General features: G+C 39.3%; 1 protein-coding gene across 1 annotated transcript in view; it reads right to left on the bottom strand.

The window, feature by feature from the left end:
* Positions 1-1,356, bottom strand: part of SLC7A11 (solute carrier family 7 member 11) — a 69,067-nt gene extending 67,711 nt beyond the window's left edge. Inside the window, exon 1 of the mRNA XM_077176778.1 lies at positions 1,230-1,356. The gene's annotated coding sequence lies outside the window, so the exon portion shown is untranslated. The remainder of the gene's footprint in view (positions 1-1,229) is intronic.
* Between the last annotated feature and the right edge of the window lie 17,723 nt (positions 1,357-19,079).

Below are 19,079 nucleotides of genomic sequence, written 5' to 3' on the forward strand. Positions count from 1 at the left end.
AAATTACTCAATTATTTTGCATTCCCCTCTGTGCTGGATACAAGTTTATTTAGCAGCAAAAGGAAAAGTGAGAAGGAATGAAATACACATAGAGCTCACAGATTTTAAAAATAAGATAAAACCTCTATAAGAAATCCAAAAGCAATTCAAATATTTTTTCTTGTATTCTCAGTCAAAAGCTTCCTACAAAATGCAGGAAGCAAATAAAAATCTGATATCCAGAAGACTGCAGGCAACAGCAGTTTAGAAGGCAAATACTTCTGAAGGTTTCCCTGTGTTCAATTTGCTGATAGCTGCCAGTCAATTTTCAGCTCAAAAAGAAGGAAAGAAATTTGGAAGTCTCTGCAGGATTTCTGAAATCCCTCCTATTTTTCTCACTATTAAAGCTCTATTTCAAAAGACATGATGAACTTAGCTGAATGGTTTGACAGTTTAATGGGTCTTTTTTAAGCAGACAGGAATCATTAGCACCTTGTATCAAACATGAAAGCTGCACATGAGAGAAAGCCAATTCTCACTGAAGCCCTGTGGATGTGAAAATATGAGTGTGTTTTATACTATCCCATTTTTCATATTTGGGATATATGTAATCATAATCTAAGCAATGCTGTACATAAATATTATTCTTGAGTTTTCTGTGTTTGCATTTCTCATTAGCAGAATGAAACAACAATTTTCAGAGTCCCCATGTTATTTTTCCTCAGCTTTTGGATGCAAACACTGAGATACCTCATGGCACTCAAGAAATCAAGACCTCAGGGTAAATTTCCATTAAAACTGCATGTGCCAGATACCTGGCACGATGGCAAGATTGCTGGCAGCTTCAGGGAGTCAGGATTTTATTTCAGATGACTCAGGCTAGGCTGGGCATGTGAAGAGAATTAATTGGCACTTCAGAAAAAAATCTTTGACAAACTCAAATAGAGACAGAATTAGCAGTGAGAATGTTTTCTAACCCATTTCCCCCTTTATCATGGGAGAATCCTTCACAGCAGATAAAAGCTTGTAATGTGAAGAAAACATACAACAACTGCATAGATTGTCAAATTTTACCTTGGCTCTTTAGCAACTCCATATTCACTTTTATGGTATTTTTCACACAATTCATACAGTATCATTTTCCATTTGCATTACTCTTCTATTTGATCAGGTGCTGAACTTTCTGGGAATTATGGTTTTCCACTATAAAGCATATTTTTCTTTTTTTAAAAAGGGTTAATGATACTTACCCCAGCTTCACAGGTGTGACAGGTAGATTCAGCTGCTGAATTCTGTTATGAGAAGAATCTATGCAAAATCTTGGAGAGAAGAATTCAAGACCTTAAACAAAGTTTTAATTTACTGACCACTAAGTGGAGAAATCTTTCACATCCCTTGTCGTGATCTGAAGCCCAGTTCCCTACCTCCACCCTCAACAGAAGGTCACCTGTCTGTCCCACCAGATTAGGTGAGCTCCTTCCCCTTCTGCTGCATACAATTTAGACTAAATAGAGAATATCTACAAAGTTATTTGATTTTTCTTAAGCAGAAAACTACACTCTTACCTAAGAACAATTGTGATGGGAATTGTAAGTCCCATCTTGTTCTCATTCTGGTCTCAATTGCCATATGCAGCAATACTCACACTTTTTCCCTTTTAATATAGATTTTTTCCCCTTTCTCATTTAATGTAGATTTTTTTTTTTTTTTTGTCTGGAGACCAAACAAATCTTGATTGGGGAATTGTGCAGGTCATGCAAGGTCAGGTTCAGTCAGTGAGCTCTGGGGTAGTCATGGCTTCTTTAGCAGCAATGGCACAACATCTCCATCAATAGAGATGGACAGAAGCATCTCAGTTAAGGATTGAAGCAGTGAAGCAGTGACAGAGTTTGCCACAAGAAGAGATTTAACCTGCAGATAAGCAAAAGCACATACATGCCTGGAAATGACTGGCAGTCAATCATTCACACAGTCATAGCAGTTTAGTGTTGAAATGCAGCCCATGGATCATACAGGGAATCATTTTATTGGCATCTAAAAACACATACTTTGTCTTCTTGAAGTATTAAAAACTCCATCAGAAAAAGCACTTGCTTGGAGCACTGCCAAGGTGCTTCAGCAGCTTGTACTAGTGCAGCTCCATATATTATTCCTACACTTCAAAAGAGAGCAGCATTTTAGTGCTGAGGTCAGCCTCTGTTTTTACTTTGAAAGTGAAGTTCCTATTTTCCACATTCACAATCTATTCTTCAGAGACACAGCCTACTCAAGCATAGTAATTTTACCAAGTTTTGTGACATTTAGCAAAAAGATTAAGAAGCTGATGTGTGACAGATGGACACAGTGTCTGGGCTTGATGAAGGTACTTCTGACTTGCCACTTCTAGACTTTAAAATTTTGTGCAAAAGAGCTACCATGACAGAAATATGCCCTCTTCCCCCTCCCCACATTTGTGAGGAGGTACAATTTACCCAGATCCTGAGAAATTCAGTCTCCAGGACAACAAAAAGTACTGACATGGATTTCTAAGCACATTTCAAGCTCATGCTTCACATATAAACTTAGAAACAGCCAACAGCTCAACCCTCTCTGTGTATAATGCACCACTTCCAGCATTTCTCAATTCCTTCCACCTTTAATCTAGTTCAAAGATTAAGAGAGGAGGCTTTCCTATCGAATGTTTCTACTCTTATTATAGGCTCTTTTATAACAAAATGGACACTAACCTCAGATTTTATTCTTCTTTGTTGCAGTTCAAAGAGGAGAGTTGAGAGGACTCTGTAAGAGAGCACAATTCGAGGGCTCTTGCCTTAAAATAAATGAATATAATCAGTATTGTTCACACTTTTCCAGAGGCTTCAGGGCCCTAACAATCCCCTCACAGGAGATGGTGGCAGAGAGGCATTCAACGGGATAAAAGACTCTCACTCCTCTTTAACACACACAAACACACACACACACACACACACACACACACACACACACACACACAGTGCTGAAACTTGGAGCTAATATACACAGTAGAAAACTTAACTCTATAGCTAAAGCAAACTTATCTCTATAGCTAAAGCAAATCCTTCCCACTGCATAACCACCCCCACACTGAAGTGGCCTTCCCCTTGAGTATGCAACCCTGAATATACAGATATCTCCTTTACTGAGTATCCATCTGCTGAATCAAAATACAAATTGTACTTGAGTTAAAACAGCACACCAAGTAACTGTGGCCATTTTTGAGTAGCACAACACATCCCTGTAAAAGATATTCTGTGGTAGACGGAAGGGATGCAGAGAGAGAGTACAGAAAAATGGTGCACTGTAAATCACATGAACACTTCCTGCAGAATAGGTCAAAATGCCACAGAAATTTAGGTTGGGGAAAATTTGAGAGGCTTCTGTATCAATTTCTCTTCAGGTTACACAATGTAGGCTTTTATTTATTCTTAATTTAAACAAGAAATAAAGGAACAGGACTATAGGTTAAGCAGAGAAATTTCGTTAATCATCTGCATACAGCTTTTGTTAATAATTATCTTCAATTTATAAAACCCTTCAGAGAAACTAAGGAAAATAGCCCAATTCAGCTTCCTGAAAACAACATATATTTAAAGGCCTCTCCTCAGGCATGACAGCAATGAATCTGCTACATAAGGAATATCCTGCCATTAATTGTTGCTTTATTTTAGTTTTTGATCTTTATTTCTCCCCTTTTTTTTCCACCTGAAGGCATATACTCAGTAAAGTCTGAACTAAAGTAGGAGCCATTACCATTTGAATTTCTTCTTACTTTCCATATTTTTTCATGCCCCTTTCCAGGAGGCAGTGAATGCCCAAGTCTTAGTGAATATCCATGAATAATATAGAATTCACTCTTTGATCCAGATAGCTCAGCCAAGAAAAGCAGCATAATCCAGAGCTTTTCACTGTCCTTCCTGCCCCCCAGGCTATGCCAGTTCTGCACATTGGAGGAGGAGGACACCACCAGCCAGCTGAGCCAGCATTGTGTGTCCACACCAGGGCACAGCCAAGCAGAAATCTTGGTGAGGAGACAGCAGTTCCCAGATTGCCTTTTGGCATTGGTGCACTGCCTGTTTCCCACCAAAGCAGAGTCAAGAGTCTGGAGATAGGAATTCCTGTTTTTCTCGAAGCAGAGCAAGAATGAGCAATATCGTTAAAATATGAACTACTCTATTAGAGGTAATTAGGGAGTAATTTCTCTGATTCTCCTCTTCCACTGGCCCTCCCCTTCCAAATGGGAAAGGCTTTGTTGCTTCTTTATCCTGAAGGGAGAATGGAAGAGGCACTAATCCAGAAGTTCCAACAAATCCCTTAACCAGAGTAGGGAGCTTTTTGAAGTGCTCTCCTCTCTGTATGGACAGCCTTGATATTCTCCACAAAATGGAGGATATCACCATGGAGCACAATGTAAAGGACTGAAAGGTCAAATCAGTAAAGAATTTTATTTTCTATAATGTATTCCTCATTATTAATGTATTTCTCATTATATTTCCAATACTTCTTCTCCTGACAAGAGCTATTCTGAAAACACCGGGCAACAAAAGAGAAATTCTACCTCCTGACAATTGTTCTGTCAAAAAACTGGAAATGAGAAACAATGCTCTGAGCCACAGTCCATCTTCCTAACTCTCCCTTCATCTCCCCATGAAGGGTACAAAGATCAGTTTTTCTGTAAGTGCTCCCTTTCCTCTTGGCTTCTGCATGGCAGCCATGTATTTGGGAACTTATGCAAATTTCAGAGATCCTGTTACATACACTGTTTTATTTTTATCATCTGAGCTTATTCTACCTTATCTATCCAGATATGCAAAATCCACAGCTATAAACTTCAGAATCTCCTAAGAAGTGAATTCATCTTGGTGTAAAAGACTCATGCATTTTTATTTCTACTTGCATGATCTTGCATTTAATTTCTCTTCTTCCCTTCTGATAATTAATTACCTGGGAGTGTGGAGAGCAGAGGGAAAGGTGAGGAGAAAGCCAGGAATTGTGCCAACCTCAGTTTTGAAAAAGTACTTTTCTTCTCTATTTTGGCAGCAAAGTTTTGCATTAGTTGTTTTGATTTCCTTAACTGTAGCTGTTACTACATTTTGTTTAGAAGGAGAAATTGTCGGAGTATGCAAAAGTAATTCCAAAGATAAAAAGCAGGAATTGTTAAGCCTCTATGGTCTGGATTTTCATGTCTGTTGGCAGTTTCTGTAATCGAAGCAGCAGATTCACAGCTCAGTACCACAAAATACAGAATGAGCTGCAACTACTGAAGTTTGCTGGGTTAAAAGAAAATCTGCCACTATTTTGTTCAGAAAATAAGTCCCAAAAGTAAAGGAAAAAAAAATCTGGGAACAAAATCAAACATGCATTGGTTTGTTTCTCCCCCAAAAATAAATGTCCAGGTGCTCAGCTATCACCCAGAGAGTGACATTTTGGCACACCAGGCATTGTGCACAGTAAATGAAGGAAATTCTTCTTCCTTCCTCCTGCAACTTGCTGACAGACTACTCTGTATATTTTAACAGAGTATGGATGATGTGCCCTTGTCCCTGTTCAGGAATGGAAAAATCCAGCCATATCTATATGGCAAAATCCATCACATTGAGAAAAGGATGGTTTTTTTTTTCCCTTGGGTGAAGACAGATGTGCAGTTTAAACCTCTCAGTTGCTACAACATCCCTCTTACCTAGGTGCCAGATGAACCAGTCACATTTTCACTGTAGCCTGATAACATGAAGTGGAGCACAACTCTGGTATTTGAAATTAAGTAGTGTCTTTACAGTCATGCTCAGTACTTAACTTTTTCTGCATGGCTTTTCTGCTTCCATGCTCCCCTTCTGATCTCAAATTACAGAAATTTATTTGCATTCAGGGCTTCTCAACATACTCTTCGTTCTTTTTTCTGCTCATCAGAAGGATAATTTCCTCTTCTAGAGTCCGACGCCATCCTGAGGAGCAAACAGAAATAGATTACAAGCAGCGTGCATTCAAATAAATTACATGTTAAATGTGTCAGTTAAACTATAATGCTCAATTAGACAGCTAATTATGCTGAAAGTGCAGTTGTGTGCATAAATTGGTGGCCAGGCCTCCAGCCTGCCTGGCTGCTCCCATTCACACATTGTCCCTTTGTAAATTTTATCTTTCATATATCACACACTTTAAGGTTTATCTAAGTGCAGTCAGACACTGCTTTACTGTTATTTCATTTTAAAATATAATTTCAAGTACAATTCAACCTTTGCACTGAGTTACTACTTGCCATCAAAAATTTAGTGGCAGTAGGATTTGTGGACCAGCTCCCCAGACTTCTCAAGGTCATATTCCCAAAATGCTTTTCCTCATTTATGATGACTCACTTTCCAGGATGCTTTTTAATCATTCTCACTGCAGCATTTTACAAGGAAAAACTAAATTTTTTTTAAATTTATATGCACATGTGAACTTTAGAGATTGACCTCATAGAGAAGCAGTTCATGAAACTAGAGATGGCACACTTACATTTAAAAAACACAGTCTTAAAATTGTCACTGCATTCATGAATACTAGTTACAACCTGGAAATCAGTTAGGAAGAAGAAAGAATCTGTCAGCATGAACAAAAAGGTTTCATTTCAGAGTGATATCTTGGGATGACAAAATATGTCCTTGTACTTAATTCCTGACATATCATCTCACAACCATCAGATAAAATAAATCTTTTCATATATATTTTCTGTGTTTTACCACACATTCAGTTTCTATAGGTTTACCAGTTTTATTGGCAACCAATCTGACTGAAGCATTTATACACAGAAAAACCCAAGCTCTCATAATTTATGAGATCTGAGAAAAGATAAATTATTTGTTTGGTGTTTCCAGACAGCTACACATTTCATTTCTCACAATATGAAAGGAATCATACAACAACAAATTTCATCACTATAAATGCATTAAAAATTTAGGCAAAATAAATACAACAGGATAGCACCAAAGGGATAAAAATATACTTCACCTGAGCTCAGCATAAAATACCATTTCAAGCAGACAGCTGTTCTCTTCAGTTCTTAAGCACAGATAATGCAGAAAAATTAATGGTTAAATAAAAACTCCAAACCTGACCATTTCCTTTCTTTTCTAGGTTGTTTTTACCTCTGAATTATGGAAGGTGTAAGTTTCATTTTAAGGTCTAAAACCATTGTCATACAGTTAATCCATACAGTTAGACTATATGAGCTATATTATTAGTGTTCTCAGTCAGCCCACATTTCCTGGTAATATATTTAAGATCCCACACAGTAAAGAAAAACTGAAATAACCCCATGCCTGTAGTTCTGGGTGTATATGGTAGTAAAATCCAGCTCCTCGAAACAACCAAAATTAATCTGGAAAAGTACTGAAAATAACAATGTATGATCCTGCTTCAGCTTTGACAGCCTAAGAGACAAAATGATCTATTGTATTACACCTTCTTTCATTTTTTAAAATTTGTTACCTCTACAGTCATTTAAGAGGGAAAGCTTTCAGCACTATGTTCTGCTTTGTCCTTTCAGGACTTTTAGTAACTCCTGTGAACTACCTTAACAGCTGAAATCCAGGGCATGTTTTTTTTGGCACACACTACAAATTATTAAATTCAATTTCAAAAATAAAAATTCTGTTCAAGTCTCTTTTCAAAAATGGCATTAAAATCCACACATCCATTTCTGACATGTCATTTTGAACCAGTAGTCCTGGAACAGACTAACTGATATATATAAAAGCAGGCTTAGTATTTATCATTTGGTCCAAGTCACTGAGCAGTGCTAGTATGCCAGCCTAGAGAGTCAGAGAGTGACACTTAGAGGGGCTAGAAACTGCTCAGAGATTTTTAAAGGTTCTTATGACTGTCACTAAGCTCACTGCTTCACAACAGATTGAAAAATGTGAGAGGTTTTCCAGCTGAGGTCACATGTGTCTTAAAGAGGATTAACATGAAAAGCCAACTAGTAAATGCCAAGTTTTTTTCTTTCCATTTTTTAAATTCTTCTTTCTTTTCTATCCTGTAATAAAACATTTTTTTCAACTTTTTTTCTGCCTCTTTTCTATATATCTCCCTCCTTTTGGCATAGCACATGAGGAAACTGCAAGTCATTTAATAGATGCACTTAGCACAACAAAGCTCTGTGCTGCAGACTCTGAGGATACAGAGTGCAAAGTCTTTGAATGAATCTCACTCAAAGCAGGGGGTATTAAATCACATAACCAGTGAAATAGTTCAGGATCTCACCTGCTCTTTTACACATTTCAGTTGTGGCATGCTTATCTCTCCATTCTCTACTATCCCCGATCTGTATATCAATAAAACCTGTTCAGGTTTAAAAACGCCTTTGGCTTAGCTATCAAAACTCTTTGCAGAAATAAAATAGAAATGCTTTGGATGAATCACACTAAAAGGCAGCCTTCAAAGTGACATCTCCATCAAGGCAGAATGCAGCACCCTTGCACAGCCTCATCCTATCAGCCGGCCAGCTTTCAGCTACATCTCCAAAATATTAAAGGCATCATGGTTTGACCCAGTTCTACAATAATTGTAGAACACACAGTATGTTGGCTGAGTACAGCAAAAAAATCAGAGAAACAAACATTGTAACTAACAGATGTCACCATTTTTGCACATCTGAGTAGTTTAATCAATAGTGTCCTACTTATTCATGTTGAAGTCTTTCCACAGTAACCTGATGGTCTCTTGATGCACTCTCAACTGAAAAAGCTCACTCTTGAGCTTTCTCAACTGAAAGCTAAGAGAAAGAAAAGATACCAAGCTTTATTTTTTTTGGTGGAGATAATTGAGACAAGAGGCTAATACTGAACTGGTAGTGTTCACCTTTCTCTTCTAGGATCATCTCTTTCCACAACAAAGTAATTTTTTGTTCCCTTATTAGCTGCTGTACACTAGCTTAATGTCACCATAGCATTTTATCATAGCAGTTCTTCAAAGCCTGCCAAACTGGATTCCCCAGCAAACACTATCCACCTATAGGACATAGGCTTGACTCCAGCTGCAGTCCCAAGAGCTCGTGACACAAAAATTGCATCTGAATTACCTGTATTTTAATTGCCAGAACACCACTCCACCATGAATTTGCATAAGTCCCTTTGAGACATATTTAACACTGGTGAAAACAAAACAAAAAAAATGTTTTCCGTATTTCTTATAAATATATGTTTTATTTTAGACCATCCATTCACATTAAAACTCCACACTATCCTGCTCTTTAGTTCGTTTCCTTTTAGTCTAGAGGAAGTTCTCTTAGATGTATTTTTCAACCACTTTAAGGAATAAGATATGAAGAAAGAAAGAAGAAAAAAGAAAACCAAATCTTGATCTTCACCAATATCTATCAAAGGACTTTTCCCCCTCATTAACACTCTTGAATATCATTCACAAAGCAATTTGACATCTGTATGCACTTAAACTATGAACATCTCAATTTCCTTTTAAATTCCTCAGGAACTAATGGTAAGGCTTAAATGCTAAAGAAGAGGAAGATAAATTTCTGAATGGGACCTCTGAGAGACAGATTATAGCACATTTCACTATTACATTAAGCTTTCTCCTGGCAATAAAAAAAAAAAAGCCAAAGTAAAGGAGACCTCTGAGTCTCCCACACAGTTCGTTTAGGTCAGAAAACTGTAGTGCTTAAATATTTCAAACCAATTCTTCCAGAAAAACCTCGAACAAGTAATATTTCTCTCTTTTTTGGTAGAACTCTCTCCAAGTTTGGATGAGCCAATCTGAGCTGTAGACAGGAAGTGGTACATTACTACACTGAGGGACTGATCTCATTATAGTTGCAAATCAACAGATTAATGCTTTAGTGCAATACCTTCCTCTCTTGTCCTTCTCTCTGCAAGTGAACTATATATGGACCAATTCTGCTCTCAGATCAGGCTCCAAAAATTTGGATGTCATAATAAAATAAACAGTATTTTTCTCTACTGTAGTTGTTTCATTTCTTGTAATTAAGGAATTCTTCATTAATTGCTTACAACAGAGAATTCATCAATTTGGACTTCAATGAGCACACAATACCCTTCAAGAGATACTTGTTGGGTTGCTTAAAGCTTGAACTATTTTAATTCAGTTCTCACAGCTTCAGCTCTTTATTCAGGTAGTTTTCTACACATAAGAAGCACCATTTCATCAGAATATCAGCCATGAACTTTTTCAGCATCTATGCAATAGCAAATTAAACAAAAACAACAAAAATCAGACAGATTTTTATGGATTAAAATAAATTTAGCAGTTCCTCATTTTGAAGCTAATGATTGTGTACATGGAACTAGCTACATCTACTATTACTCCTAATATGTGGGTACGAAAAATTCAGCTTTATGTTCTCTTGGAAGTTCCATAAGCAGCTGCTTTCATCTAATTGTTCATAGGAATGTGCACTGACTACGTGACAATCTCTGTCATGAACCATCAATAAAAGATAAACCTGGTGATATAAACCACCTCTTCTGCAAAAGTGACTCCACCAGCTGGCAGCAGTAACCAGAACACCACACATTTATTTATCATACCACCAAGTTGCATGGAAGGAAAAGGAAGTAATCACTATGTTTACATTCAGCACAGCAGTGCAGAAAGAAATACTGGTGATTTAACTATACTTACTCCAAAAGCTCATCCAGTGAAATAATCATTGACTAATCCCAGCATGCAGTTGTAGAGACAATGATGGCACTGGACATTGATTTTACATGGCTATCAAATAATTGATTTTGGTTTGGATAGAAAGCAGTCCACCCTCTTTGTCTGTTGGCTTTAGTTATGCCCATTAACAGTAAATAAGTTGCTTATATTGCTTTTCTCATAAATTTCATCATGATCTTGCACTTTTGACATCATTTTTGTTGTGAACATCATTACGTCTTGGTGAATTACAAATGGAAAAAGAAGCTTCTTTTAGAGTACATGTCAGGTTTTCTAATGCAAAATTGTTATAATTTTCTCAAAACCTCCCTGAGTAACAAGCAAAAGGGAATGTTTCACTCTGCTTTTAAAATGAGGAAAACACTTATTAGCCTCCAAAAGACAGTGGACCATAGGTAGAGAATCCTTCAACAACTTCTCTTTCCACCACCTGCCACATCAGCTTTCTTGTATTTGCAGCCAATATCTCCAGTCCCACTGCCTGCCCAGTGACTCCTACACTTTATTTTATTCCACTAGGTATTTTTTTTAGGCATTCCACTAGGTATTTTTCAGTTGTATTAAGAATAATCAAATTATTTAGGTTGGAAAAGGCCTCTAAGGTCACCAGTCCAACAATCCAGCACTGCCATCTTCCTCTTTAAGCTATGTCACTAAGTGCCACACCTGGATTTTTTTTAACATTTCCAGGGAGGGTGATGTCACAGTTTCCCTGGGCAATACTTGACAATTCTTGACAACACTTCCTGTGAAGAAATCTCTCTTAATATCCAATCTAAACCTCCCTGGTGCAATTTGAGGTCATTTCTTGTTGTCCCATCACTTGCTACCCAGGAGAAAAGACCAAATTCCACATTGCTACAAATTTTTATTCCTCTTCCCCAAGCCTCCTTTTCTCCAGACTGAACCCCCCACCTCCCTCAGGCACTCCTCATCCATCATATGCTCCAGACCCCTCCCCAGTTCCATTGCCCTTCCCTGGGCATGCTCTAGCACCTCAATGTCTTCCTTGAGGCAAAGGGCCCAAAACTCAACACACAATTTGAGGTTGAAAAGCCTTTAAGGCAGGAACTGGCTCTTCAATTTACAAATATAAACCAATCAACACAACAGAAATTCCTCAGACTGCTCTGTACTCAGGCACACGCAGGCATTTTCTCATCCTGGTATACACATTCCTGTGGCTGCTCCAGTGCAAGTGTTCATCCCAGCTATTCACTGATTTGACAGACATCTCTACCAGCTATCACATAAACACACCAACAAGACTTGGTCAGTTCTCAAAGCCCAGATTCAAAGCTACAGAAAACAAAGCCACAAAGTTTCTTGTCCAGCTCTACTGATGGACCCTAACCAAAGGCTTCCTCACAACATGGGGAGTTGAGCAAGATCACTTCACTAAAATTGGTGCAGTGGTGACCACTAAAAGCCTGCACCACCTTCTGTCTCTTCCCTCAAATATTTTGCAAAAGGGGCTCTTTAGGCCACTGTAATTCCTGTACTTTTGAGAGGAATTACTGTTCTTTTGAGAGGATACTAACAAAGCATAACTAAGTTTTCAATTACAACCACATCCATTGGCAGTGGAGAGAACAAATCAGCCTAAGCATGGATGGCAAAATCCCCAGTGTAGAAAGAGACTCACTAAGAGCCGAGTACTTTTGCAGGCTTAGGTTATGTCATTTGTCATTTTTTGTACTATGGAAACACTGCACCTCTGCTAGAACACATCTCCACCTCCACCATGTTAGCATCATGACACGTTCCAATGTAGGGTACCTCAGCCATTCCAGTGCTGGCAAGATCAGCAGCTCAGCAACTCTGGCTTTTTATTTTCTCATTTGCATCTTTTTTTTTTTTTCACAAGGAATAAAAATCCTGCCTGGAGAAAGTTGATTCATTACAATATTTCTCCTTTTCTTCTTTCATGTATGGGTCATTGGAGACAGAGGTCAGGCTGGGTTTATAAAAAAGATGCAGAATATGTAGAGTATGCTCTAAGAGCTGTCTTGTTTTCAACTTTATCCCTGTTCTGAGTTAATATGAAAGCTGTGAGTGAGTAATTTTTTAAAACTTAGAAAAGATGATGCCTAAGGCATCTCTAATCAACTCACTGGTGAGGCACATATAATTCTGCTGAGTCCTACATGGCAAATAAGTTATGTAGAATTTTAATACAGCAATTACCATCTGCCAATTCAAGATAATGATTAGCTAATGACCCATTTAAGATGCATGTGTAAGTTGCAAGCTATCGGAGAAGAGGCAGCAGAATTCGGTGTTTGCCAGATGAACTACCCCTCAATGCTTCAAGGAGGGTAAAAATAGAGTGTGTCCACTTCAAAGCTTCAGCATCAGGTACTAGTGACACCAAAAAAAAAAAAAAAAACCCAAGAAAAAGAACCACCAACAGATATAAGAACTCCTAGCCTTAAACTGAATCTCATAGACTGACAAACAGACTGGCATAGGCATATCTTTGGGCAGAGAAAACATTAATAACCAAAGAAACAAACACAGGGAAAAGTGGAAAGGAGATTTTTGGAGGGCATGAATAATTCAGGAAAAAGAGGAACTGTCACAGTAGAGACAGACAAAATACCTTTCCTGCATGCAGCAATAGCCAATCTTTATTGCTCACAGCTCATATTTATATGGTTTTCTAAAAGCATCATGTTTAATTTTAATCAGTTAGTAACTTGCTGCTACCCAGTTCATTGCTTAGCAGTTGCTAATGTACGTGCTCACCAAACACTTTCTTCCCAAAGATGTTTACATTCTTTTTCATGAGTACAAAATAATTCTCATGGGTAGAGAATCTTTTTCTCACGGGTACTTATAAGGTTTTATCTATATGCAACAAGGAACTTGAAAACATGTCATCATTTTCCTTTCCTCTACTTGCCTTTCTGACCTGTCCCTTAGCTCCTCAGGTTTTAAGGCATATCCCTATAATCTTGGACCATAAAAGGCTCTCAAAACAAAAGGTGATACAGTTACTCTGCTTATCTAGCATTACACAGCCCAGCTTTAAACCAGAGTCAGAAGTCACTGGCTATCTTTAAGCTCCATCTCTCCAGGAAAAACTTTTCCCATGGTTCCTAACTATCAGAGGAAGCAATTGTGTGTGCTCTAGTATATGTCAAGACATTGTTATGTTAGATAAATCTATGGCAAGCTTCTCTCTAGCTACACAAAAGTATCACTATGTATTATTATGACAGAGTGATGGACAAAATTTGGCAGAAAGACTTCTTTAAGTAAAAAAAATGCAAGAAGCTACCCTTGGTGGCAAAGGAAAGCCCAAAACAAAATTACTCACAATAGCATGGCAAGGCATAATTTGCTCATACTTGGTACTAGTGGACCATGGGAACATAAAAGGAATCACAGAAGAAACGATTGCTGCATGCCTTTGCCCCAGCCAAGGGAGCAGCTTTGAAAAACAGTCCAGCTTTCTAATGACTTTCACAACAGCACACAGAGGTATTCAGAAAAACAAGAGGTGGCAGTGAAAAACATTGTGATGTATCAGAAAACTGCAGGGTTTTCACCTAGGGGTAGATGCTTCAATTAATTTGTTGCCATGAATCCTCTCTGTTTTTGTCTTAGAGTATGAACCAAATATGTCCACAAAATTCCATCCAAACTTTCAATCTCTGGTATTTTACATAGGATATATAAGTATATATAAAAACTCAACTCCACACTACTTAAGATTAGTAGGATGACAACCACTGAACCTGCAGACAGCATGAAAATTTCTACATAAAAATTCTCACTAGAAATTTCTGAACAATTAGTGGTTAAGTGAGAAATGGTTTAAAACCGGAAAATTGAACAGAAGTAGTTCAAATTATAAGAAAAATTCCAAAGTCAAAGTAGTACTAAAGTATGAGGCAATCACCCACTAACAGAAGCTGAGATTTTTACCAAATGACTTTGCAGAACAGATCTTCTCCTTAAAGCTTGGTTTGTCCTGTATTTAAGGTCTACTTTAAAACCAACACATAAAACAGATCAGGGGTGGAACTCTATAATCCAATGCATACCTTCTGTACTGCTCCTCTGTTGAAAACTCTCTAAATGAGTAAGCATGGGAGATGGACATTTTAGAAGGTTGGAGAATAACATGATACATTCCTCACTTTCCCATGACAAATGACTCATGGTTGGGTCCTTTTTCTGGAAATTGCCTATCACTGCATGACAGGTCCAGAAGATTTGTGGTCCAAGATGAGGCACTTCGATCTCTTCCAGCTTTGCTGTTAGCAGTTCTTTCTCCATCACACATTTAAACATACTTAAATGAAAGGTGCTACAGGATTCCTCCTCATATTTATGGATAACTAAATAATATTGTACGTGCCATTTTTAAGTTTCACTTCCACATCATTTAAAGATTAGTATTTTCATTTTTGCAAAAATCTCTTTGCTAGTTAAAAGAATAGCTGAAGAAGAATCTCAAGGACTGTCACATTCCCATTTCTGGATCTTGTGGTACTTAAAATTTTCTCCCTAAGCCCAGTAGTATACTAAAAGAAGACTAAGTATTACCAGAATAAAATGTAAAGAAAGAGAATCAGCTTAGGCTGCAACTGAGGTCAGAACTTTCAGCAACTTCTAGAAGTGTAATAATTGCAGTAAGAAAATATACAGAAAAATCTATTGTACAAGGGAATCTTTAGCTCCATGTGAATGACCAGAGCCAAAGGCTAAGCTGACTAGTAACTTTGCTGCTCTGGCAGGTGATTCCAGGGCTAGGTTTTTTGGAACAAAAAATTGTTAAAGCAGTTTTTTGTTGCCTCACATGGCAATGAGGCCATGGCAATAGGGACTTGTAATCTTGTGTCCTGTGGATAGCTTTTGATACTGAAGTCCTAAGACATTTGGCCTATTTTTCTTTTTTAATTATTTTTATTTTTGCTATGTCAGGCAGTAATTTTTTGTGCTAAGAGTAATATCAGGCAATAACAGCATCACTATTTCAAGCTGTAGAAAAAGGAAAAACAGTAAAGCTATATACATTCTGCTTCAATGCAGTGTTAAGATTAGTGCTAGACAGTTGACACCAGCAGCATTTTTATCAAAGCAAAATAATTATACAGTTAGCTTTCCTTCAAAACACATTTCATAGCTTCTGTTACCTGCTATTAAGCTTCTGCAATGTGTGGAGTTTCTTTGGAAGTCACACACTAGGTAAAATAGGTTTGGTCTCCCTTTAAGCCCACTGATAAGTTTTCAAAATTATGCTCTAGTTCAATTACATTATTTTTCTGGTAATTTACCAGGACATGAGAGTGGATAGGAAATCATTACTCAAGCTTGCAGTTACACCTCAGGTACAACTTATTTTTTCATCACTGATTCAAGGAAAAGATGGCATCACTTTTCAAACCCAAGAAAGAAAGATGGAAAATTTCCACCCTGTACAGCTAGCTGCTTTGGGAAGATGTGACTCACCAGATAGCCAGCTTTAGGTATACTCTTGGGCTCAGGGCTCTGGCAATAGCTGCCAGCCCTCAACCTCTCTGCTGTTCTACCTCCCTCACCCAGGCGAGGCACTTCTTTGGAAGAGACACATACAGCCCTGTCAGCTATAGAGACATCTAGATTCCAGTCCTTGAACAGCTACTGGGACATATTGCCCTTTTCCAATATTCAGAGGAACAGACTAGATATCCTGCTTTGTTTGCTCTGTATCATTCATCCATAAGCAAAAAAGTGAGAGAAGTTGTGGTGGGTGGCATCCCTCCGCACACAGACATCTCCTGATAAGTTTGCTTCTCTTCCTGACTTACCTTCCCCTGTAGCTACATCCCATGCCATCCCAGCTGTCATTTTGCTGCTGAATCTGAGCTGAAGCTCTCCTGAAGTCACAGAGTCACAGAATGGGTCAAGAAGGGACCACAGTGGGTCATCTGGTCCCACCTCCCTGCTCAAGCAGGGTCATCCCAGAGCACATGGCACAGGATTGTGTCCAGACAGTTTTTTAATATCTCCAGTGAGGGAGACTCCACACTCTCTCTGAACAATCTGTTACAGTGTTTGGTCACCACATAGTAAAGAAGTTCTCCTTCATGTCAGGTGGAACTTCCTGCACATCAGTTTCTGCCCATTGCTTCTTGTCCAGTTGCTCAGCACCAATGAGCAGAGCCCAGTCCATCCTCTGACATCTCCCTGCAGACACACACAGACATTGATGAGGGCCCTGCTCAGCCATCTCTTCTCAAGGCTGAACAGAAGCAACTCTAAACCTTTTGTCATAAGGGAGATGTTCCAGTCCCTCATCATCTTCATAGCCTTATGCTGGACATGCTCCAGGAGCTCCATGTCCCTCTTGTACTGGAGGAGCCCAGAACTGGGCACAGAATTTCAGATGTGCCTCACCAGGGCTGAGGAGAGGTGCAGGATCTCCTCCCTCAACCTGCTGGCATTGCTCATTCTAATGCACTCTAATGCACCATTGGCCTTCTTGGCCACAAGGGCACTGCTGGGTCATGGACAGCTTGTTGTCCACCACATCCCTGAGGTCCTTCTCTGCAGACCTGCTTTCCAGCAGGTCACTCCCAGCCTGTGCTGGTGCAGGGGGTTATTCTTCCCCAGGTGGAGGACCCTGCACTTGCCTCTGTTGAATTTCAGATAGTTCTTCTCTGTCCACCTCTCCAGTCTATCAAGGTCCTTCTGAAGGGCTAACAGCCCTCTGGAGTATTGCTCACTCCTCACAGATTTGTGCCATCAGTGAGCTCACTGAGGAGGCATCTGCCCCTTCATCCAAGCCATTTGATGATGAAAACCACTACAGATGGTTAATACAGAGCCCAGGATCTGTTCTCTACTGCTCTCCTTCCTCCTTCTCAGGATATTGAACCCCACTGTTTTGGACCCCACTGTAGCAGCCTGGGTGGATGGTAAATTGCCACCACCCTCCCAAAAGTGTCTCCAGGTGAGGGTGTTTGGGCAGGTGCTCTGACAATCACACAGTCACAAACGCTCTCACCACAGATAGCTGTCAATGAATGAAAAGGGGAATGGCCCTCTATATGGAGTTCTGTTGGAGGTTTATTGAATCCACACACCTAAGGGGCCAGGGATGGAAGCCAGGGAACAAAGGAGGGACCAGGGTAAGAGGGGGTGGAGCAGAGCATCAGGGATCAATTATCTGAGGGCACAGGGATGGTACACAGGGGCGGCAAACAGTAACAACCAAGAGGGTGGACAGGCAAGGACACAAGGGCCAACAGGGCACAAAGAACATTCTAGAACTGGGGTACAAACATGGTAAAAGGGGTAGGTGAGGCCAACGGACCATTAGGGAGAACAGAACTGGGGATAATTAACATTGTGCTGCAGAACACCATGGCAGAAGCCCCTTCCTCATCATAACTTGTGGGGAATGCCCAGAGCCTAAGACCTACCCTTCCATTGCCATTGCCTTTTCCCCATTAGGCTCATGGGCCTCCACATCCCACAGCCATTGTCCAGAGAAACTGCGTGTGCCTCATTGCTGGAAGTGTTCAAGATCAGGTTGTATGGGGTTTCAAGCAACCTGGTCTAATGAAAAGTGTCCCTGCCCACAGTAGGCGTATTAGAACACTATGATTTTAAAGGTCCCTTTGATTCCAAACCTGACTACTTACCACATCCCAAAGCCATATCTTCAATGTCAACAAGGAGCAGACCTGTCTGTGCATCACACTAGCTGCTCATTCCAGTGCTTGAAGCAAGAAGTTATTCCTGATGCCCTCTAGAAAACTCCTTGACTGTTTGTGTCCTGCCATGAGGAAAGAAAGTCTCAGGGTGGGTTAATAAGCTTGCTGGTAAAACTGTGCAGTTTAATAGTGAAGACAGCAGTGTTAGGTTAATGGTTGACCTCTATGATCCTAAAGTCCTTTCCAACCTAAATGATTCTATGATTCTCCCGAAGAAACAATAAATTCAGTCTAGTTGGGATCAATAAAGATCAGGTAGCAACTTTATAAAATTAACTGTGTAAGTGGCAGTGCTATAATTAGATTTCTATTGAGATTATGATCAGCAGTTCCTGCAGGCCCTCTGCTCCCCTATGCCTCTGCCTCCCTCCTTCTCTCCCTTCCTCCCTCCCTCCCTTCTTCCCTCCTGTCTCCATTTCCTCTGTGAAACTTGTCAATGCAGCCACACACTCCTAAGAGGCTACTGAATTTCAGGAGTGGCCAATGTTGACAGCTCAGTCTTTCCATGTGCTGTGGAGACTCCGTAAGCTACAAAAGTTACACCGCTAGGACATGTTTCTCTCTGAAGGCACCATAAGCTCTTAAAGGAATGACTTTATTATCTTCAGACTGTCCTGTGCACAACTGTCCTCTTTCTACATTCAAAGTTTTCATTATAAGGAGCAGAATTCCCAATAAGACAACTTGCATCAATTTTTC

The sequence above is a fragment of the Agelaius phoeniceus genome, chromosome 4 (genome assembly GCF_051311805.1).
Source record: "Agelaius phoeniceus isolate bAgePho1 chromosome 4, bAgePho1.hap1, whole genome shotgun sequence".
NCBI classification, from domain to species: Eukaryota; Metazoa; Chordata; class Aves; order Passeriformes; family Icteridae; genus Agelaius; species Agelaius phoeniceus.